Below are 23,460 nucleotides of genomic sequence, written 5' to 3'. Positions count from 1 at the left end.
AGCTGCTTCCCTAAGCCGCAGGTTGATATGTGATGAGAGTTATCTCTAACTTTGGCAATTTAAGTTGTTTATTTCCATGTTGGTCATTGCAGCTCTTACTGTGGGTTGTCCCGCACACTGGTAGCCTTGGGTGCCTGTTATCTCCCAGGTTGTGCAGGTCATCACTCTGCTGTGTATGTAGCTGATCAGCCATGTGGTGTATGGCACAACCGCTTACTTAGACACAATCACCTCTGTGTCCATCCACAATCACTGGAAAGATTCAAGGGTTTGAAATAAGCTTACTTAAGCAACAGTTGCAATAATGAACAAAATTACAAAAAGAAAACAAAGTATATTTACGGAGGCAATCTTATCAGTAAGGATCTGGTTTAGCTAGGCTGCTGTTGCTAGGGCTCCCTGTTACACTTACTTGTGTTCTGGATGCTTTGGCTTGTTTGTGTGCTGCATGTGAGACTGCGCTCTCATCTGTAATCAGCATTTAGGCATTACCTGCTAAAAAGTAGCTGTTTCTTCTTTTGCCTTACTCCACAAGTCTGCTCAGTTTATGTATTCCTGATTAGATCGCACTGTTGGCTTTAGGCTTAAATTACTTTGAGTATTCTGTCATTTGTGGTTTAAAGCATATAGTGTGACAAGTATTACTTCTAAGGAGTTTGTACAAAACTTGATCCGTGCAAAGCTCGGAGAGTAAAGACTCCGCAGAACTCTATAAATATCGTGACCGTGGGATTGTACCAAACCTCTCCTGGATGCTCTCCCCAGTGCCTGTCCTCTTCCTTCCTGTTATATTGTAGAGTATCAATAGTCGACAGACGAAAGAGTTGTTTTTTCTTAAATACACTTGTTTGTCTTGTTTCCATAATATTTGGTGCATGCTTGAGTTTACAACTTGCATGCAAATGCCTATTTTTGTACTGTTTTTGTGGGTTGGCAACAAAGTCGTTCTGGCTTCCTACTGCAAGCAAAAGCCTGGAGTATGGAAGTAAGTTGTTTATATGTATTCCTGGTACGGAATGCAAGTTTAATTCTTCTAGCTTGAAATTAAATGATGTTAAATAAAATTAACTTTGAATTTAAGTGGCACTGAAGCCAACTAACTTCCTAGGACTTAAGTTAATAAAAGCTAACTATAGCATAACTAACTACTGCTAGGTATGCATGGTTCTTAAAACTTGTGGTTTAAGAGGGGAATGCTCAGCTAATATTCCTGTAATAAACTTCGTGTCTGAGATTCACTGTGTAGCATACACTTCTGGGATAGTACAGCCACAGGCAACTTGAAGGGATTTGTGTGGGCAGAGAGATGGCAGATGAAACGTTCCAGGTGAGATACAAATTTCCATTCCCTCGTTTGGGAGCTTAATCTGTCTTCCAGTAGGGAGCTGCGAAAAAGAAGTTACCAGTGGTTTTGTTTCATCTGACCTACTATTTGAGTCTTGACCTAGTAGCCTTTTAAAAGAAACCTTTTAAGCAGAAACCTTTTAGCCTTTCAAAAGAACCCTTTTAACCTTTATGACTTGCCCTTGGTGAAGTCATGCTGGCTGCCTCAAATCACTTCTCTGTCCTCCATGTGCCTTCAAGGAGGATCTGTTCCACGATCTTCCCAGGCACAGATGTGAGGCTGACAGGTTGGTAGTTCCCAGGGTCCTCCTTTCTACCCTTTTTAAAAATGGGTGCAATGTTTCCCTTTTTCCAGTCACCGGGCTGCCATGACTTTTCTCCTCTGGTGGGGCTGTCTATTACCTGGTTTAAGAAGTTATCTTCCATGTATTCCAGGAGTCTCCTGGATTGCCTAGAGCTTGCTGTGCTATAGGCACGTGAAATTCCTAGAGTAACCTACGAATGTACTTTCCTGATGCAATAGCAGACAATGTCCTTCTAATAAAACAAATGCTACTTAATTGTTTCTTATGCAAAGACTGACAAGAGCACTTATAATCATGCCAGTCTCTGGTGAAACAAAGCAAGTAATCTTGGTCTTACAGAGGTTAGTTTCTTAAGGAAGCCCTGAAAAAAACTTTTTCCATGAACAAGTTGGTATGAATTGGCATTCTTTCTTGCGCAGGAAACCACAAATTCTTATTGTGGAAAACTTCTAAGTCTTGTAAAACAGTCATTAGTTTTGTGTATTAAAGTTGTTCAGAATGTTCTAGGTTTTTTTTGGTGTGGCCTCTAGAGAGCTGCTGTAAGAAACGCTACTCTTTTGATTAAACAGAAGATTGCTTGCTCAGATGATTCCAGTCACTTGTATTTGCTGCGCATGCTACTGGGGCTTGTATACTTGTCAAATACCTACACACCTGAAACCGTCTTTATTCCTCAATTAGTTTTACCGCCTCAAGTCTCTGACAGTTGTAGCAACTGAACGCGATCCCTGTGTTAGATACAGCAGAGTATTTGATGAGTTGCTCTCTTAGGGTTTCTCAAACTTATTTGAAATTGCCCGTGGTGGTTGGGTAGCTCCTGGATCAGCACCACTCAGTGTGCACGCAAGGATGTGTGCACACGTGTCCACACACATACGTAGGTATGTGTGCTTGTGCATGCTCCTTGGCAACACTGGGCCAGCACTTGCGTGCAATGTCAACGTGACTTGCATAGCACTAGCGTGTGATAGGTGTACTACAGGCTGGGACCTTCAGGTTAAGGTGACTTTAAAAATTACTTGTATCGCTTTACTGAGACTACACTGAGCTACCCTCTTTTTCTTTATGCTGGTCTCTTTGTCTCTTTCTTTATGACCTTTTTTTTTTTTTTTAATCCCTATTGTGGATTTCCAATGGTCAGTTTTTCAGACTTCACCTAAGGTAAACCTTTCTTTCTTAACCAAGAAATCCTGAATTTCTTCTTTTCAAATACACGATTGAGAGTATAACTCAAAGTAAAAACAAGAAGAATGTGCTGTGTAATGAAAGAAGACAGAACAATGGGTGGAAATCTAGCAAATTACCTAAGATAGCAGTGATAAAAGTGATTTTTTTTTTCTTTGCAGAGCAGGCTACTTGTTTGAAATAGATTTATCACATCAACTTCTTTAATGTTTTATACTTTCTGCTATTTTGGAGTGTTAGCTGGGCTCTTAAGTACTGGAACGTTACTGCAGCTATTTAAGGCAGGACATCTGTCATGATGTGTCTAGAGTCTGATTTCCCCAAGCCTGAACAATTCTTGCCTTTATACTATACCTATGTAGCTGTTGCTCTTTCTACAACCTAAAAATACTGCAAATAAATAAAGCTATAGAGAGGTTAAATGACTCTTTGAAAGCCTGTGATTTCTGGGAGAGCAACTTGCCAGTAGCTATGTCTTGTGTTGTCTGGACAATGCTTTGGCAGAGTTTTAAGCATTTGCTAAACTAGGCCAAATTAACTTCCCTTTTTGTTCAGGCATAAGTTTCTGTACTGGAAGGGTGTGTGCAAAATAAATTCATGCTTCTCACAAATGGTGTTAACACTGTCTCATGCTGCACACACCAAGGATCCTGGGATCCAGCCCTAGCAACCTCCTTTTGGTGTGCTACCCTCGGCTTGCTCCCTTGCTTCTGGAAATCATGGCTTGCATACCGACTTCCCTGGACTTTGAGACTTTTCCCTTGCGGTAGCCTCAGTGTTGGCTGCCCTCTCAGTCATGGTTTATGTCCCAGCAGCTATTCAGTTTGCACACTTTTATTGTAAATGCTATTTACCATATTATTACACTATTATTGAACATTCCCTGCACAGGATAGTGAGGTTACCCTGTGGAGCCTCAGAACTCCTTTCTATAAGCGGCAGACTTTGCAGGGTAATCCAGAGAAATTATTTCCCTTCTTCCACTGAAACCCTACTCTGAAAACTTTATTTTAGAGGCAATTATAACAAGCTTTGAAACCTGTATTGCAGTTTTCAGGCCAACTCTTTATGTGTTTGTGGCTTTGCAGTATACCATTTTGGGGATGAAGTTTTATGAGTCTAACAGCTCCCTACTCATCCCATTTCCCTCTTTCCTTCCTGCTGCCAGCTGTATGCCTGTGCTGATTATTCTGGGGTGGCTCTAGTCCACTCCTTCAGCTTTGTAAGCTGCTTTATCTCTGGTTTTGGTTGCTGGGTCAGCACATCAGTGTTCTGCTGTGTTAGTGAACCAAGGAAGCTCTCAGACCTCCAGTGCATGTGGGAGCTGGTGCAGTGGGGATCGTCCAGCTGGGAGCGAGGACGGAGAAGGAAGTGAGTGCTGGTGGCAGAAGGCGCCTCGATCAGCTTCTGACTTTAGACCCTTGCTCTTCATGCTGGTGGGGCAAGGTGGGTCAGGGTCAGACCGGACAAAAATATGCGCTCTTCACAGTTCACTTCATCTAACATGGATCCACGTATGAACATAGGTTTTCCCATTGCACCTCTCAGCTGTGATTCGACAAATTAAAAGCTTTCAAATTGAATGGTGAAGTAGTGTTTATTTGAAGCTTAAAATGCTGGAATTGAATATTTTTTTTTCCTTCTCTTTGTGGCTCCTTTTCAACACTACTTTTTTAAATTGTTTAAAGTAAACTTTATACTTTTCAGGGAAGATCACAGCTGGGAAAGGCCAGGAGCTATTGCAGTTCTTATAGTGTTGCTTGGCTCTGTCGGACTGTGGCTGTGTATGACTGTTGGTAATCTCAAATTGCAGATCCTTTACTTCTTCATCAGATTGTAAAGATGCTATTGAGAACATCTAGCATCTTTTAAAGACAACATGAGCTGCTCTATTTTGGAGTTACAAAATACATGCTGGAGTTACAGCATGTCTCTTCTGTACTGGGGAGTGAATTAAAAAGAAAGGGGAAGAAATGCTAGGGAGGAAGGAGATTTGAAATAGCTGTACTTGTGTCAATACAAACAACATAGAAAGCTTTGGGAAGCTTTGTTAAACTTGGGCTGAGTACTTAAAAAGTTTACTAGAGAGTAATATGTGCTATTGAACCTGATGGCTTTGGCTTGCGATCATCAGTAAGGGCCTGCTTTTTCACCTAGTTTTTGCAATTGGGGATTTGGTTTGGCACAAAGGAGACAAGTGTCTTGTTTGAGTTAGCAGAATACAAGTGTCTGGTTGGAAACATTCCCAGCAATGAACTGATTCCTAGCCTTTTCTGTAACTACTCAATAGTGCCACCAATGCATATTTGGCAACAGAAGAGTTATGACAACCTGCATAAACTCAATTTTTTTTGGAATGTCTCAAAAACACTGAACATGGAGTGAAAGCTGCTCATTTATAAACACTGGCTTGAAACAAAGTAATTGGATTTAACAGGACAGGTTGGTGGATTTTTAGTGCTGGCTTCCTAGGAGCTGCCAGCTGAGTTTAGCAAAACTATTGCTTCTGCCTGCTGATTTTGTAGCATCACTGGTGCATTTTGGTAAAGTTGACTGCCAGTGACTGGCCCTGCACACCTGCCTCACAGTACAGGAGTCTTGTCTCCTAAGACATCATCTTTCAGACCAAGATCTCCAGATTATTGCTAGGCTTTGTTTACAAAGGACATCAGAGCTGGCTCTGTTGGCTGCTGCAGGTGTTGAATTGCTTCAATGTTTTAGAGAAGGCTGTGCTTAAAAAAAGGCGCTCTCTTCTTTCACATCTTAAAACTTTTGCTTCTTATAGAGTAAATTGAAGTATTTGAGATAAAGCAAAAAAAACCCAAAACACAACAAACAAAACTATTTGGTTTCTCACTTCATTCTGGTATCTCCCACTGTGCAAAGGGTGGTGTTAAGGTCCAGATGTGGAAGGGTGTTCTGCATTACAGGTGGATGAAATCAATTTGAGCCATCTGGCAATGAGCAGAGTGTAACTGCTTGACTGCCTTGAACTTTACTTGTATAAACAAACCTCAGTCACATGTTTCATTTTGAGGAGTGTCCTGAAAAGTTTCTCATTGTTTTTTTTACGTTATTATTTGGTGATCTTATTGTCCAAAAATATTAAATAATTCAGATCTGAGATGTAGACTCAAGGTAGTACCTCCATAGCAAAGTCCATGTTGTTCAGAGATGTTCCAGTGTTAATTGTTAACAGAGGTGCCCCCAGTGCTGAGCTGAGCTGCAAGATTTGTTAGCTGAGCACTGCTTACAGTACTCTAGTTGTTCAAGTGCTATTTCTGATGTCTCACAGCACTGACATATTTAACTTAATAGATGTGACATGGAGGACCCTTATCCTGAAATGCGCGGCTAGAATTTAGTTGGGACTGTTTGGATTATGCTCACAAATATTTCTTTGTATTTTTCCCGTATTTAATTGCACCCTCTATTTGATTCATTCTATTTAAATAGTGTGCACAAATTAAAGGAAGGGAAAGAAACCAAACTTACTTTTATCTTTGAGCAGACGATCTGATATTATTTGGTGGTTCATGGCAACCTGAGTATTGTTTTTTTTTTTTTTTATCCTCTTACTAGCTTCTGTATTGAGTGCTGTTTAGAACAAGCATGTATTTGTGTGTGTACCTGATTTACAAGAATCGCTCTTATGTTCCAGTTGTCTTAGGCACTTGGGAGTCTTGCTTCATCTTGTCTACTGCCTCATTTCTGTTTCTTTCTTGTGTGGCACTATTCATTTCCAAAACCACGGGGAGGGACTTTTGCCTATAGCTCTCGCTCTCATGTATAAGTAAGTCTTCAGTCTTGTTCCATAATTGCTCAGTGAAGAGGGCTATCTGAAATGTTGTTGAGGAAGCTGAGATGCTTTGAGGCGTTGCAGATCAGAAGATGATTATAGTTCTGTAAGAGTTCGTCTGTTTTTCAGTGTAGCATAATGCCGTCACTAACAGATAGAGCATTCTTGAAAATTCACATAGGTGAACAGAAGTGCAATAGGCTACATGAATCCAGTATATCCCTAATTATGTTGTTTTGTTAGAAAAATACCTTTTTTAAACTTCATGAATTCTTACATTTATTGAATTTATTTTTAATGAAATTAATTTCATTAAAAATGAGGGCGATGTTTTCAGTCATGCTGTCACAAGATGCTTAAGCCCAGGAGATAAATCTATACACAGGGAACGTGTCTTGAAAACACTGTTAAGAGATAATCTGAATAGGCCAGTTCATGACCTACTGTTCATGACCTACTGGCTGATGACCATGCAGCATTAGTCATGTCCTTTTGCCTTGTCTGAGAGAACTAAATGTTTAATATTCCTTCCATTTCCTAATCTGGCCTTTCTGGAGACTGTAATTAGTTGTGACTGTTATCTTTGGTAGGATATTCAACTGTTTCTACTTTGGATTTTATGGTCTGTTTCTGTCATTAGCCTGTTCTTGGGTGTTTGGGAGGTTTTCTTTGGTGTTTTTGGCTGTGTGTTCCTCCCTAACTTGCTACGAAGACTTCATTGCTAGACACTCAGGCCAGGTACCGTTGATCCACATAGTCCCAACAGCCAGGATATCTTGTGTTCTGTTGGAGTTGGATGATGTGCTTGTGCATTTTAGCATGATGCATAATAACCTGACCAGGAGAGATGACTGTGGGAAAAAAGAAGAGGAAAATAGGACTCCAAATTAGGTGACCTCTTGCTAGCTTTATGGAAATTGCTGCTGGAAAGCAGGTATACTTTTAAGGGACTGCTTTTCTATTCTGGGTCTCTCAAGAGCTGCACAGCTTTAATTCTCATTGAAAACTTTTAGGATTATTCTGCTGTTCCTGGTTTTATCCGGATACACAAAGCAATTTTGCCATTGCTGTGCTGACCCATTGAAAGATGCTGTTTCAGCACAGAGTTGTAGTAATTAGCTAGTCTAGCTTGGAAATGCCAATGTACCACTACTATCTCTGCCAAACCCAAATTTGATTCCTCCTTTGTAGACGTGTAAAAGGAGCATGTGCTAACACTCCTGTGCAAAGCAAATCTTACAGTAAAGCTGAATGTAACTGAAGATCAGAGCTACCTGCCAGATTTTATAGTGCATGCTACGTGATGGATCACATGGAGACCAATTTAATGGAAACTCGGTCTGTTATACTGCTGAAGACTTTGAAATCAATGCTAATTACCCAATTCAAGTAAGAAGGCTATTATTTCGCAAAGACTTCAAATGCAGTTTGTCCTTCCCTCCCTCTCCCACTCTTTGTTCATATAGGACATTACTGGACTTAATGCTTCCACCTTGGCTGGCCAAGCACTTGGAATTGCCAACTGCTCTAGCACTTCCACCTTTGCATGACCTCCACCAAATCTTCTCCTTTAGCCATAGTTGCAGTATCTTTCTTTTCTGACCAAAAGAAAGCATGTGTGTCTTATTTGTATTCCATTTTTTGATTTGTGCACCGCGCAATAATTTTGTTAGAGCGGGGCAGCGGTGTGAGTTTGGAAGGAGGGCATAAGTTATGTAAATGATATTGTCTCAACAAATTTTGTCTCTACAGGTAAAGGCCCAATGAGGGTCAAAAAAAAAAAAAGCTCTTGCAGACTAGTTTGAAAAACTTGATGTTCAAAATTGCATAGTTATTACATGTAGAACTGTCTTTTTAAACATTTCTCTTTTTTTTTTTTTTTAAATTCTTGAAGTGTAGAAATGGACATCTGTCTCTCTCATCCATTTTGTCAGCGCTAGCAAGTTTGAGACTGCAAGCGTTGCTTGTGATGAGCTGGAATTCCAGAGGTGACACTGCTGTCAGCTCCCTTGCTACCTGATGCTTTCTGTGCTTGTTGCAGCAAGTCTGTTCCTCTGCAGTTCTGTGGTAAACAGTTGTGATAACTGCCACTTCTCAGCATATAAGAAGTTCAGCATCTTTAAAGCACTTGAATATGTTATGCTACTAATGGCTTTGGACTAACTAAATTAAACGGAAACTGAGCAGTTCCTCACTTGAAATGTGCTCAAGATCTTCTTTGTAAACCCTCTTAGAGATGAATGATGATTCTGATTTTCAGTATTTCTCCTATATTTGAGTGCTGAGGGAGACAGTAAAGTATCAAAATTGATGAAAGCAGGTGAAAGTTGATTTGTTTTAGAGAAAGGGAATGCACTCTGGCTTGAAGGAATGATTCTCAGTGATTAGTATTTACACTGAAACTTCACATAGACTTAAGTTACTGTAAGGAGGTAAAACAGCAACAAAATGAGTTGCAGAAGTGAGAGAAACTAGGCAAATCAAATAAAAGTTGCTGTGTAGTAATGAAGCCTTGAATGTATGGTGTTTTTGGAGAGGTCGTTAAGAACCGTAATCTGCAGCACGATCAAATGTGTCTTCTGAAGGAAAAAACTGTTGTTATTATGAAATCAGAACACGCAGATGTCTCTGAGCCTGAAGGAATGTTTTAAAAAAAAATCATTTTGAGAATTTTTAAGACAGTCTAATGAGCATATGTGTAAATCTGCTCCATAGTACTTATTAAATTGGCAGAAGTCATTGGTTTACATGCTGATAAAATATTTCTTTCGTAAGTGTTGGTACTTAACAAGTCTAAGAACATTATAATTTGGTTTTGCAGTCGTCCTAAATAATTGATGCTCCTGCCAGATGAGCTAAGAGAAACACTGTAATGGAATCACCTCTGATGTCACATTTTAGTTGTATAGGAGCTTATTAAATAACGAAACCTTTAAATTTAAGATCGTATTATATTTTGGCTAAGATTGGCATTTATTTAATTACAGGTGTGTTCTGTTTCTAGGGGCTTTATGAGAAAATTTTGAAAGTTGAAAATGTTCTTGCACGGATATGCAGTTCAGCATGGCAGTTTACTGCAAGTCTCATTAGATATCGGTGTTTGCCGATGTTAGGATATGAGTTCAAGATGGACTACCGTGACTGGAATCAATGGCAGCTGGTTTACAAATATAAAAGGGATCTTCTGTTTGCCAGGTGTATCTTAGTCAAAGTTGCTGAACTTATTTGAATGTATAGTCAGTGAAACCTCTACACAGGTCCTGTGTAGAATTTAGACTGTCACTGGGATATGCACACTTGTACTGTCTAGAGCGTGTGGCACTTGCTGCACTTCACTCTTTTTAAATTGGGTTTGGGGGATGAACTGGTTTATGCAGCTAGTACTTGGCTTTTATTTTGGTATATCTAATTGATATGTAAAAGATGAGGAAGGAATTCAAGCTGCAGATTAAGCAGTGAGTGTGCCTAAGAGAGCTCAAGCAATGTGATTTGCCCTCTGAACTCATGACTGAAGCTCTAACTATAGCACATGTTTCTGGCCACTGTTGCTGTCCTGGGGCACTCTGTCAGAAGAGATTCCTGCCCCTGTTACTTGCACTCTCACACAGTCAGAGGTAACTGTCTCAAAAAGAGTGCACACTGCAAATATGCACAGTCCTGATTTATAACGGAGGTCTGGCTGAGCAGAGCTGTGCAAGTGCAGGTTAGAAGTCACTCAGATAACATAAATCCAGAACACTTGGGTCTGACAGTTGGCTGATACATGAAGTGGGTATTTTATAGCACATACTTTCTAGATTGCAAGGAAGAGATCAAAACCAATAGCTGATTCCCAGACTTGCTGTAAACCCAGTTTTAATTGCTTTGTTTGTATTGTGCTGTTGATGGGGGTTTTGTTCCTGCTTTTTTTTAGCCTGTAGGTAGGGAAATTCCCTTGAACTTAGATGAAATTCAAAGAAGATGCAGACTTACTTTTTGCATTTATTGAGGTTCTTACCCTTCCACGTTCAGCATAGAGGGTTACCTAGCTGAGAGGTTACTTTGCCTTTCTACATTGTGTCTAGCTTTTCAGATGCTTGTTACCAGCTTAAATGAACCACCTCACTCTGTCATTTAAAGTGAAACATGGCAGTCTAAAACTCAATTAAAAAAAAATCAAATTTACCCTTTCTGTTATAGTCCTTTGTATATGTTTCAGAAGATGCACTTACCTGCTGCTGGCTAACTGGCAAACATCTGGCCTAAGCACATAGGTTATGAATTTGCATGGAGTTGGGGAAAAGCAAGAGCACACCTCTGTGCAGGGCAGGACCGAGCTGGCCTCTCTGCACTGCAGTTTCTCAGGTGTCTGAAATGGGGAGGTCTGCTCTTGTTCAGATGTCTTCCCCAGCTGCGAGGCGGGAGGAGAGGAGCGCTGGCTGAGCTTGCCAGCAATGATAAGGCCTCCAGGTGGTGATCAGTAAACATGCTGTGAGAATCACAGCCCTGCTTTCCCAGGAGTTACATCAGGGAAGGATGTACTTCTGTCGCTTGTTCTGTTGGAAGCTTTTTGCCGCTAGCAGCTAAATGACATGCAAAGCAATCAAACTGTGGCTCTTCCAGCGTTACTGGTGTTCTGGCTTACTTGCTGGTGCTTGCTTCCGTTTTCAAAACTGAATCTGTCAACACAGGCAGGCTATTTTACTCTGAAAATGTAAAATCTTATCACAAGTGCTTCTTGTGTTGTAATAAACACAATAAGCTTTCCTCTCTTTTCCCCCCTACTGTTTATTCAATAATCTGCCAAACAGCATAGATATCTTCTGAACAGATTTATGCAAAAGTGGGAAATTGAGTGGTAATGATGTTGCTTCCATTAAATTCAGACTATTCTGTTTTACATATACTATTCATTGCTGTGTTACTGACTAACATGGCTGCTGTTAGCTACAATGAAGTGCACGACAAAATTGCTCTGATCTTAGACTTCAGGTATAATTTGAGACAGCTACCTTAAAACAAAAGAACCTAAGTCCATAAATAAACTATAAGCAACATAAACTTTTTAATAGCAGAAACAGTTATCAAACAACTATGCAAATCCCACAGGACTAGATAATCTCTGCCATAATTATGTAGTCCACTAAGTGAGTAAAATTTCCAAAGCTTAACTCATGAATAAAACCGGATTGCTTGTGATGTAATTTCATAAAACAAACAAGAAGACTAAAGGCTCCAGATGCTACTTAAGGTTTTGCAGATGGATTAATGGCTACTACTTAATTGTTTACAGTATGTGTGAGGAGATACATGGCAGTTGTAGAATGCCTAAAAAGAAACTTATCGTTAGGTACGTGCTGAATTTCTTTACCAATATAGCTGTGTTTCCAACAGGTCACTTTTATAATCTTCTGTTTGAAATAGCCTTTAAATGTTGAGTGAGGTTTTTGCTACTTTTTCTGGTAGATAATATATGTTCCTAAATATTTTCTGTTTGCTGTATTCTGATTGTGCTAATAAAGTGAACATTTGCCGTGATGTTTCTGGTTCTGCTTTGGCACTGCTAACACAGCAGTAACTAACACAGCAGGAACTAACCTGTTCCAATCCCAAGCATCCTCTCTAATTCTGCCACTTACGACAGCTGTGCCAATACAAGAACTGTGAAGAAAACACGACTTGCAGTAGTCTAGGAAGAAAAAAAAATGCTCCCCAAACATGGGCATTGGAGGAGAGATAGCTGAGAAGAGGTGTTCAGCCATGGAGTTGGTGGACTTCCTAATGGGTTGTCTTTCCTGGCCTTTGAGGTAGCCAGCCCCAAACAGAGGCACAGCCACCACATCGAAGATCATAGGAAGCTGTAGCATCCCTTTGGGTTGTTTTAGGAATGGATTGGGCCTCCTCCTCTCTCAGGAAAAGGAGAAATGAAATTGAGCTTTTGCGGACATCTTATCTAGGGAACCTCCTGAAGACCGTGTGTTGCTTTTCCCTTTTTATAGCTGTATTGTCTAATTGAGATAAAGCAGCATGCATACTTCAGATACAGAAATTTGCACTTGTTCAGATAAATCTGCTGTGTGATGCCCCACACCCAAACACAGAAGAAATCACAGAAACAGCAGCAAGTGGTGATCTTGTTGAGCATTCAGACTTGTAGAAGGGAAGGCCCCTTCTGTGCTTGTTCCCTGTTACCTCCATTATACTGGAGCGTCCTGTAAAACCGAGGCGTGTACTGGAACCTCCTGCCTCTGCATGGATCCCTCTGTAAGCCAGTAGGTTTCTGACTAAAAGTCCCCAGAGAACTTGGAAATTCAGGTGATAGGAGCCAGACGCTTGTCCAAAATGGGTATTCTGTGGAAAAAAAAACATCCCTTCCTTAAGCACACAATCTAAAAAATTGCTCTAGTGAGTTAATATGAATCTCGGTACTTTTTTAACCCTTAGTCATTTATCCTCACCAGACCCCTGTGGAATAGGAGAGTTCTTTTCATCTTGAATGATGGACTGGAAGCTGGGTTATGGGGACTAGCTACCATGTTCTCACCCATGTGTACCAGCTTTCCCCTTTGCATCCCTCTGCTTTTCTGACCCCATACTGAGTCATCTGTGTTTAATGTGTAAGGAAGCAATTGAATTATTTTTATGGTTGCTGGTCTGAAATGAGTCAGTGCAGGGGCAAACATGTTGTGGAGCAGGGAAGGGATAGGCTCACGCAGCCAGGGAGAGGAGCGGGAATCTGGCAGCCAGCAGCTGTCTGAGATTGCTGTGGAGCCTTGGACCAACCCCGGTGACTTCTCCAAGGTCACACAAGCTTCTGTCAGCAAGAAATTGAAACCATCTCTCTGCTGTTATAGGGTGCTGACTGTAGGTCTGTCACATGCAATAACTGCTAGGAAGTGGTTTTAGTTTTATTCTACTTGAGTTTATTGTTTGCTTGCAAATACTGATATATGAATTAATAGATGCTCTCTAGTATATGCCAAAATCCAAACATTGAGCTGGTCATAACTGTAGATCTTCAGGTGTAAGCTAGGTGCATTCCATGAGTAATACATAGTTAACTTCAGATAACTTTCCCTTAGAAATTTGATTTTTGGATAATCAGCGATCTGTTGAATACAGTGCCTTTATGTTTAAGGGATACTGGCTTATAATAGAGATTGCTCAGGAATTAGTGTCTGAAACAAATCCTTATGTGGTATTACATTGCCAACTCAGTAAAAAATCAGTCAGTACAGAGTTGCCTGATAACTCACACAATCTGCAGTGTGACACTTTATCAATGGTCTAATACAAAATTTAGAATGAAGTATTTCACTAATCCTGGACACACAAATTTCTTAACAGGTACAGCATTTTGAGCTATGTTCTGTATCATTAAGGCGGTGCTGAATGTAATGGTCCTAGGGCAGAGCTTAGGGTATGTATTCTGGCATCAGTTTCTGTGCCTTATTTTTTATGTTCATTTGGGAAGGAATAAACCAGGAAACTTCTTTGAAGAGTTTAGAGCTCTGTGCTGGTTATCATAGAATAGAATCACAGAATGGTTTGGGTTGGAAGGGACCGTAAAGATCAACTAGTTCCAACCCCCCTGCCCTGGCCAGGGACACCACCCACTAGACCAGGCTGCTCAAAGCCCCATCCAGCCTGGCCTTGAACACCTCCAGGGATGGGGCATCCACAACCTCCCCGGGCAACCTGTGCCAGTGCCTCACCACCCTCACAGTAAAGAATTTCTTCCTGATATCCAATCTAAATCTACCCTCTTTCAGCTTGAAACTGTTACCCCTTGTCCTATCGCTCCACTCCCTGATCAAGAGTCCCTCCCCATCCTTCCTTCAGGCCCCCTTTAGGTACTGGAAGGCTGCTATAAGGTCGCCTCGGAGCCTTCTGTGCTCCAGGCTGAACAACCCCAACCCTCTCAGCCTGTCGTCATAGCAGAGGTGCTCCAGCCCTCTGATCATCTTTGTGGCCATGCGCTGGACCTGCTCCAACAGGTCCATGTCCTTCTTGTGCTGTCTGTGAAGCTGTCTGCTTCACTCCTGTGTTTTTACAGTTTCCTTAGAAAAAGGACTATAAAAAAAAAATTCTGGACATGATTATATGTAACGTGCATTTTCTTTACGCAGCGCACTACAGTTAATTCAATATGAAGGGCTTTCTCCTAGCTCTGGCAAATTTTTTCGAGCTACCATTTGACTTAATTTCTCTGTATTTTTTTTTTTTTTTTAACTTCTATGTCTTGAAACCAAAGAAAGCTTATTGCAGTTTTAAAAAAAAAAAGAAGGACAATATTGGAGAAATCTGCCTCCGGCAATCTAATATATTGTCTGTTGTTCTTCTAGGAACAAATGCATCATGTGGATTTTTATGTAGGAGGATTTTTAGACTTTTAATGGTTGGGTGTTAGCCACAAGGTTCATGTGACATGACAAATGTGGAACATCTGTGTACTGATGCACATCCCTGTTCTAAAAGTCATTCCCACAACCACATGCATTGAATTAAATACAAGAATTTAGGGAAAAAATAGATGGAAGAATACATTCTGTCAAATACAATGGCAAGGATCTGTTGTGCAAGCCATCAGAGCTCACTCACGCACTTCTCCATGCACTTCTTACTGAGAGGTCTGTCTGATGTGCTCTGTGCATTAGCTGTTCCCCCCTTTGGACTGGGAAAGTAGTATCGTGCTTTCCTAGTCAGTGGCAAACTATTTTCTGGGTAGAAATTATAGTTTAGCATAAGGGATTTCTTGATATGGTTCCTTGTCTGAGTGATGTATGGACTGTATGTGAAGTAAGTAGCTGGGCGTGTTGGCATACTTGAATTGGAAATGAAGTGTGGCTGAGTGGCTTTGACCAGGATCTCTCATATTAAAACATGAATCTTATTCATAACTCTACCTGAAATGACCTTACTTAGCGACCGATATCCTGGTAAATCCTGAGTGCCACTGTTTGATTCCATGCTATGACTGGAATAAACGTCTTTGGCTATAAAATGACTGCAACGTAGAAAAGAAAAGCAATTCTTATGCATAAGATTTGACGTTTAGCATTCTGCACCAGTAGCTAGGAATCCCATTTCTTCTAGACTGCTTACCAAATTGCATGAAAGGTGCCGTACTTCATTACAACTGGTATACTTGGTGCTATCACCTTGGTCTGACAAGAGAGGCTGCCAGGTGTAGATTGCAGGATAGAGTACATCCAAAAAGCAGACTTCAGGATGCAAGTCACAGCTTATGTTGAGGTGGAATTCATTGCTCACAGCTCACTGCTGTGCGGAAGTTGTGTGGTAGATATATGCAAGTCATTAGAAAGACAACTATTAGTATTTCAGAAGTGGTCTGAAACTTTAGATGTTTAGGTTTGAACACATCATTAAGTAGGTTTGGTTGTTTTTTTTTAAGTAATGCAAAGCTATTCTTTCAGATGTTGTCACCACAGATAAGGATTTATTGAATTCTGGTACTCAGAGCTGTAAACCTGTCTTAAAAATTCAGTCCTTACGTTCTAGGTTATCTTCACAGACTTGAATCTGGGAGCGCAAACTTAGAGGACCTCCTTTAGTTGATCTGAACTTAGTTTCAAACATCTCTCTCTGAAATGATTTCTGAATACTTCCTTCATACATTGACATGATGATGGCTGTTTTCATGCTGTGCTGAACTCTTTTTTAACTTAATGTTTGTGAAGCTTTTAATACCTTGCTCAAAAGAGCTTTCAGTTTATAAGAGCTTCTACTCCAGAGTGCACATAAAAGCTCTTCTTCCAAAATAGCCACATAGGCCTGCATTTCCAAGGCAGTGTGTACAGACATTGGAAAGCCTGGATGCTTTGAAAATGGCACTTCACTTGGAAATAGCTTCTGAATGATACCCTGCTTTTAAAGGAGACATAAGAAATGGTCTGAAGTAAAGGGAACATCTCTGGGATTTGTTGTCCAGAGTCAGGTGCTTAGGACAGGTGCTTAGGGAGTGAACAGATATGGTATACAAGCCGTAAATAATTTTGGCATCCATTTTAATTGTCCCGTTCATCAGTGCTGCCTTAGAATTTGCCATGCTTTTATTGAATTGTTTATATCATAAAAATACAGTTAGCTCATAACAACATGCAGATTCCTTAATAACTGAAGTTGTGGGTGACACACGTTTTTGTTTGGGTTTTAAGTTGATAGTTTTGAAACTAAATTAATTTTGGTTTTGGTTTTCTTTTCCAAAGCTGTTGATCAAAACCAACCAGCCACTCTCCCACCACAGTCTGCCTGAGCTCTCTAAAAGGCCACCCTCCCAGCTGACCCTGTGAGCCCTCTGTCTTTAGTGCGTGAGGATCCATGAGGATTTTTATGTCACATTTCTAGCAGACTTCTTGTCTTGAATGCTGGCTACAGTAAGTACATCTGAGTCAGCAGCTCTGTCCACATGCCCTCTGAAAGTCTGATACAGAACCTGGGCTGATCTGATTGTGATCTGTTCGGTACGGGACTTGCCCAAGCTGAGTGTTTCTATTTGAAGTGTTTTTTAATTGAGCTTTGTAAAACTGTAGTTAGGAAATAATTCTGTATGTCCAGAATGTTTAGGTGTTAAATTAAGCTAGTGTTCAAAGTAGTTAAATGCAGCTTTGATGTAAATTACTTTATGTAGACGCAGCAGTAGCTTCACATCCTTAGAATTATTTAAGTAATGTAGCTTCTTTTACCCATGCTCCAGTTTTGTTAAACAATTGAGAGTAATCCTGTGAGGCCCTTTTGATTTCAGTCTGGTTTATGTCATGAAAATGTCCTTCAGAGTGCTGGAAAAATAATTTGATAATTTTTCAAAGGTTTTGAAGCTACTTCAAATGTCTTTTTATTACACTAGAGGTCAGTGTATGACGGGAGCTTCTGTGAGGTGGTATAGAGTTTCTTGCAGAATCCTATTTCATCAAATTTGAAACCAGATTCTAAGAGAAATTGTAGCCTACTACTGTGGAAAAAACTTCACATTAACATGTCTTATGACGTTCTTGGCTAAAGGGCTGAAGGGCTTTTTTGAGCTTCCTGATTTTAATTCTCCTTGCTTAAGCAGTATTTGGCAAGTATCAATAATAGCGCTTTAATGTGGTAAGCATGAATATGCACACACAGTTATTCCAATGAGCACCTCAAACATTAACCTTGCATTGCTATAACATGACTTTTTGGTTCAGATATGTTTCTATATGCTATGCTATTTATAGGAGTCATCTTTAACTTGTGCACTGTACTTACTAAAGACATGGTGGGAGAATTGCACATGCACCTATTAGTGTATAGATGCCAACTTCCTGGGCACTGAGCTGGTAACTTTTGGGTGTTTAGGGAAGCATAATAAGGCATGATTCTATCACAATACTTGTAGAGATTGTCTCCTCAGCAGGTCTTCTTCAGTTCTGCAGAAAAGTAATTTCTTTAAACATCTGGAATGTGCAAAAGCAAATTGTTTCTGAAAACATCATTGGGCAGGGGGACTAGAACAGATGGTCAAACTACAACAGCGTTATGTGAGGTCAAATGGGAGAGAAATGCACTGAAGGAGAGTCCTGCTGACTGGAGCAGATTACATCACAAATGACAATTTAAGTAAGATGGTTGAATAGGAAAAAATAACAGCAGGGTGGATTTGAGCTCTTGAATGTGTTTTCTACGAGAAATGGCTACAAACAAAAGTGCCTATATCCTGTTTGTCTTGTGTAGGGTTCTTCTGAAATGCCTGGAAAACAAGAAAAGTAAGAACATGTAATGTTAAAAAGTTTACAGGCTAGTACCAATATAGAGAGTAAGTGCAGGCATAGAGCAGAATTTTGCTGTTCTAAGTGATTTTCCGAGTGTTCAAGTGAGACCTGGGCTGATAGAAGTCTTTGTGGCCTTTCTTTTTGGTGGGGTGGAAGGGGGAGGGACCCCGTAAAAGCATAACCAGTAGTCTGAAAATCTCCTTTGCGCTTGGCTGCTGCCCAGTATGTTTTGTTACATGCCTCTGGAGCACTGAGAAGGATGACACCTCAGTTGAGATAGTGTGAAGGAGGTGATAGATTCTGGTTTAATTGAACTCTCTGTGAGAATTCCTGGCTTCACAGGAAAGTTGTTGCACTCATCTACCTCTTTCCTAGGTTTTTCCAGGCTGCATTTTTTTTATTCTCTGTAAGAAATTAAGATGTACCAAGGCTGAGCAGAATGGGGCCTTATCAAAACATCTCTAAGTTTTGTGGCATCAGGCTTCATTGGGTTGGTTTTGAAGAGCCTGAGAAGATGATGCCTTTGCAGAACTGATGTCATACAAGTCATTAAGCAACAAATAAAACATCCTTTTCCTGTCCTTTTGACATTGGAGGGACGCAACCTTAATTTGTTCCAGTAAAACTCTTTGTAGTCTGTTCTGCATGTAAGAGCTCTGGAACTACGAGGCTTATCTTAAAGTAGAGAAGCTGTCGTAGCTGCCCTGTAGCCAGCCTACTGAATAACCTGATGGGTAACTGCAGATGCGTGCAGAACAGCTGTCTGCTGTGCACAATGACAGTCTTTCCTGGTTTGTCTATCAGGTGTTAAGTTAGTCCAAATATTGATGTTATCTGCATTCAGAAGAATCTTTGTCTAGAAAAATGGTAAGTTTGATTATTCTCCTGGATCAAAAATAATGGATCTTTGTGGCTAACCAAAAAGTGATTGCATACTAGCCCCTCTTTCTAGTTCATAATATCAAGTATACAAATGATATTTTGATGTTTGTCTTGCCTTCATGATGTACTGACTGATTCCAGGATCCATCTATTGTGTAATAAAGTGGAGTCCATCAAAAAGGCAAAAATTAATATTTTGAGTGTCTTTTCCTGCTTTTGTTCTAAACTTTCAAAATGCGTGAGTTATCAGATAAACAGTTCAAGTGGCTTGCCAGACAATTCCCAGATGAACTGGAGAAAGTGTGCAAAAATTGCAGCCAGGGTCGGTCTTTAAAAGGTTGGAATTCAATTGCTGTCTCTTGCATTTTGATTTCAATCTCAAATGTTCCCTGGTAGGTGCTCTGTGTTTCTTAGGCCTTGTGTTTGTCTCATTGTGTGTTCTTGCCTAAAATTCTTGTAAGACGTAGGACACTAACTGTAGAATATAGTGGCATAGGCAAATATAAAAAAAACAACAAGAACAACTCTGTCAAGATAGTTCAACTCACACCAGATATTCAAGGTTTCTTTACAAGGATAGACTTTGACAGGCTTCAAAGCTGCAGGGCTTCAAAAGTGCAGCACCACGGTCTTCTCTCTCTTCTTCCAATACACAGATGTAGCATTTGTCAAAAAAGAAATAATGAAATATGCTAGTGGGATAGTGGCAGTGCACGCCAGGTTTAATGTGTGCTGTGCATTATAAATGTCACCTCTTCTAACCTCATAGTGGCTTCCAGGAAACCCGTGAAGTAGTTGACCAAAACTATAGCTGGATTTCAAATCCTTCCTTTTCTCTCTTTTTAAAATGTCAGTATGTAAAGAGGAAGAAGGTAGGAACAGTAGATGTAATCAGGCAATCCTGCAGTTAAGTAGCATGAAGGAATTAAGAAACTGAGCATTATGTGATGGTGGAGAAACTAGTTTACCTTTCTTCAACTACCCCTTGCCAACCATCTTTATTCTTCAACTTTCATACCAGGCTGAAGTGAGTCCCCATTCATTGACCCTTCAAAAGTGCAGGAATGCTCATTTGAAGTGAATAAAAGTTGGAAATGGGAAAACAATAGCATGTGGTTTACCATATTCTGGAAACTTTATGCTAGTTTCCTGCCTGAAATATGAAGATAAATGTGGGTAGACTGTAAAAACTGTCTTAGTTAAAATGTGTGAACAGCTGCATAACATTTAGGAGGAAGATTGAATTGCTGCCTGATCTGTTCCCATGGACTCTAAGGTAGTCTACGTTTGGGGATTTGCTTGTCTTCTAAAATCAGAATTTTTCCCAACTTGGGCAAAATTTCTGTCTTATCGCTCTTTTTGTCTTTTCAATGAATTTTTTTTTTTTTGACCTCTTCTCTAGATGCTGTTATTAGTGTCTGACGTGTTTAGCAGCTGCAGTGGAAGCAGAGCAGTGACCTGACTGCTCTTAACAGTTGTTGCTCTGGTCATGTAGGGCATCATGACTTCATTTTATGCCTCTTAATAGATTAAAAATGGAAGTTTAATAAAGCAGCTGTGAAAGTGAAAGTAGTGTATTTGGCACCTAAAAATATTTGCAGGTGAGCTGAACCTCATCCCGCAAGAGTAAAAATGTTGTTTTAGATACCAGGCATATTACAGGAGGGAGACAATAATCTGCTCAACAGCACAGGCCGTTTCATGGAGTTCAGGTCTGCATTGGAGAACTCCTCACTGTTCTGTGGAAAGAAGCAACTGCATTGGTGGTACAGAATAGAGTAACAAGCCCAGAGTAGTTGATTATTGTGGGTTTTTATAAGTTCAGGGGATTGGCATCCTTAAGGACGATGTGGTGCTGGGATAATTCAGCTAGTTTAAAATAAGCTAACTTGGATAATTCATCAACATGAATCTCCACGTGGGCTAAATTGCCCTGTGGGAAAGCAATTAGTGTTACAGACAGAGCCAGAGATGTTTTGTGTTTGCCAAAGACGAAGAAAAAAGCAGTTGCAGTTCAAGGTGTGGGGATCAAAAATCAGGCCACGTGGCATGTGTTGCCTACAGAGCTGGACTTGATTAGGTCAGTTGCTCTCCACTGGAAGAGGTCTCAAGTCTGTCTCCTGATTGCTGTAGTTGTAGGAAGAGAGCTGGCTCTTCCAGTTGCATCCACTGATGTTTAAAATTAAAGATTTTGAGGATAATAGTCTTCTGGTAGATGCTGCTGTTTTGTTGTTGTCTTCAGTGCTGCTTGACCTTACTGAAAGGTGTAAGGCAGACTACTTTCTGTGAAGTGGTAAAATGAAAGCTTGGCGTTTCTAGAGAAATTGGTAGTTCAAGAATATATCTCATGTTAAAGGCTCAGACTGTAGTAACTGAAGGGTCAAGTTCCTTGGGGTTCCTATCAAACTTGCAAGACCTCACTTTCCCTGTGAGCTACAGTCCATCAACAGCTGGGCTTTGAAAAGTGCTGTTGCTTTTGGTGATGATCTTGTCTGTATGAATGGGCAAGGTGGCAATATACTCTAAACTGCTTCATTTCCTGTAGTCAATCGGGTCAGCCCCTTTGTGCAACTGCTTGGTAGTTCTGAAGTTGTTCTCATATCCTGGGATGTGCATTTGTGCTTCTTACCCATAATTTTTTCTGTTTATTTCTTGTAGGAGGAGGACTGCCTTTTGGATTGTGAGCCACTTGGACGTGGTGATGCAGATCTACCTAGAGAGTCAGGACTGGATGGTTGGGATTTAAGGTGAGCCTGTGCTGAAAAATGGATGCAGATGTGAACCATGAACTCTGGGTTTTTTCTTTTTTTTTTGTGAGTTGTTTGTAGCAAACATTTAAAGAAGAATCTGTGTGTGCCTCCTAGTACCTGTGTCACATTAATGAAATGTAGTGGTATAATGGTTAAGAACTCAGAGTCGCCTTTAGGACCTTCAGAAAAGCTGGATGGTATTTAAATACCTAGGAAATGCTAATGCTGCTTTAAGAAGAAATTTTATTCAATCTGAAAGTGACAATAAGAGTTCCCAAAACTTCATCTCAGTATGCACTGAGAGGCAGCAGGCAGCTGACGTGGATCTCCTGTTCCTGCCTTTCTATCATTCCCTCTTCCAATTGTTGTATAACAAAATAGGTTCAGCCATTCTAGACTATGGAAAATTCCTTCAAATGTAACATTTTAATTAATTACAGACCTGTATTCTACCTTTCATGTTGCCCAGTCTTCATTTTGCAGATTTTTGATGATATATTTGTAGTTAAAATTTGATTAATTTTTTTTCAGTTCTTGGCTATGGAAAAGCATTTCCCTAAGCAAACACAAACCAAGAACAGAAGGGGCCTTTTTTTGTGTGTAAGTTTGTGTAGCAGGTTCTGTAAGCTCCATAAACGCAGAGCTCCCATAACTTGCATAGTACATGGGATTAATCTTGCTCTTGGAGAATTGTGCGATTTTTGTGAGTAGAGAGATGTGATTTCTTGGACGTGATCAGGAAGATCTCACTGGTTTGTGTCAGCAAAATAATATATAGATGATCTATCTCTTAACTTCCCTAAACCAGAACTGATGTCTAATTCTGGACATGCTGCCTGGAAACATCCTGCTGTTTCTCTCGCTGCATGTAACCTGTTTTTTTTCAGAAGTATGGTAGACACTTTCAGTTGTTGCTCCAAAATTATGTGAGAACTGTTTTCCCTGCAACTTTCCATAGCTTCTGGAGGTTCAGGGAACACAGTGTAAAGAGTAAAAATTTGAATAAAAGCTTATTTTGCTGGTTTTAACTTTTTATTAAAAAAAAAAAAAAGAAAAGTGGGGACTGGGGACAGTGCTTACTTTTACACATGCTAGAGAGCTTGAAAAGTTGGAAGGACTTGCAGCAGAAAAGCAAAACCTAACTTTGGTTCCCACAGATTTGGGGTTGGAGCATGGTCATAGAAAAAATTGATTGAATCTCAAAAATTCTGAATTAAAGCATTTGTATAAAATCTCCTCAAAAAATGTTTAGAGCAAGCATATTCACCTCACAGTTATTAGCTGTCTACTTTCTGTGCAGTGAATAATTTAATGAAGGGTACGCAGAAGTAGCCTTTTCTTGCAAGACTAAAGCATGTACTGAAAATTATGTGAACACTCCTGTGAATTTAGGCTTTTAGGGATAATGTGTGCTTAAATAAGTTCTTCCAGCAAAGACTTAAGTCAAGTAAGTCAAG

At 40.1% G+C, this 23,460-nt stretch overlaps 1 protein-coding gene across 2 annotated transcripts in view; it reads left to right on the top strand.

Annotated features, from left to right (window-relative positions):
• Positions 1 to 23,460, top strand: part of SVIL (supervillin) — a 141,726-nt gene that overhangs the window by 8,086 nt on the left and 110,180 nt on the right. For both annotated transcript variants that reach the window (XM_063324554.1, XM_063324552.1), the window contains exon 2: positions 21,912 to 22,000. The gene's annotated coding sequence lies outside the window, so the exon portion shown is untranslated. The remainder of the gene's footprint in view (positions 1 to 21,911; positions 22,001 to 23,460) is intronic.

The sequence above is a fragment of the Chroicocephalus ridibundus genome, chromosome 2, assembly GCF_963924245.1.
Source record: "Chroicocephalus ridibundus chromosome 2, bChrRid1.1, whole genome shotgun sequence".
Taxonomy (NCBI): Eukaryota; Metazoa; Chordata; class Aves; order Charadriiformes; family Laridae; genus Chroicocephalus; species Chroicocephalus ridibundus.
This window is presented reverse-complemented; position numbering and strand designations above follow the sequence as displayed.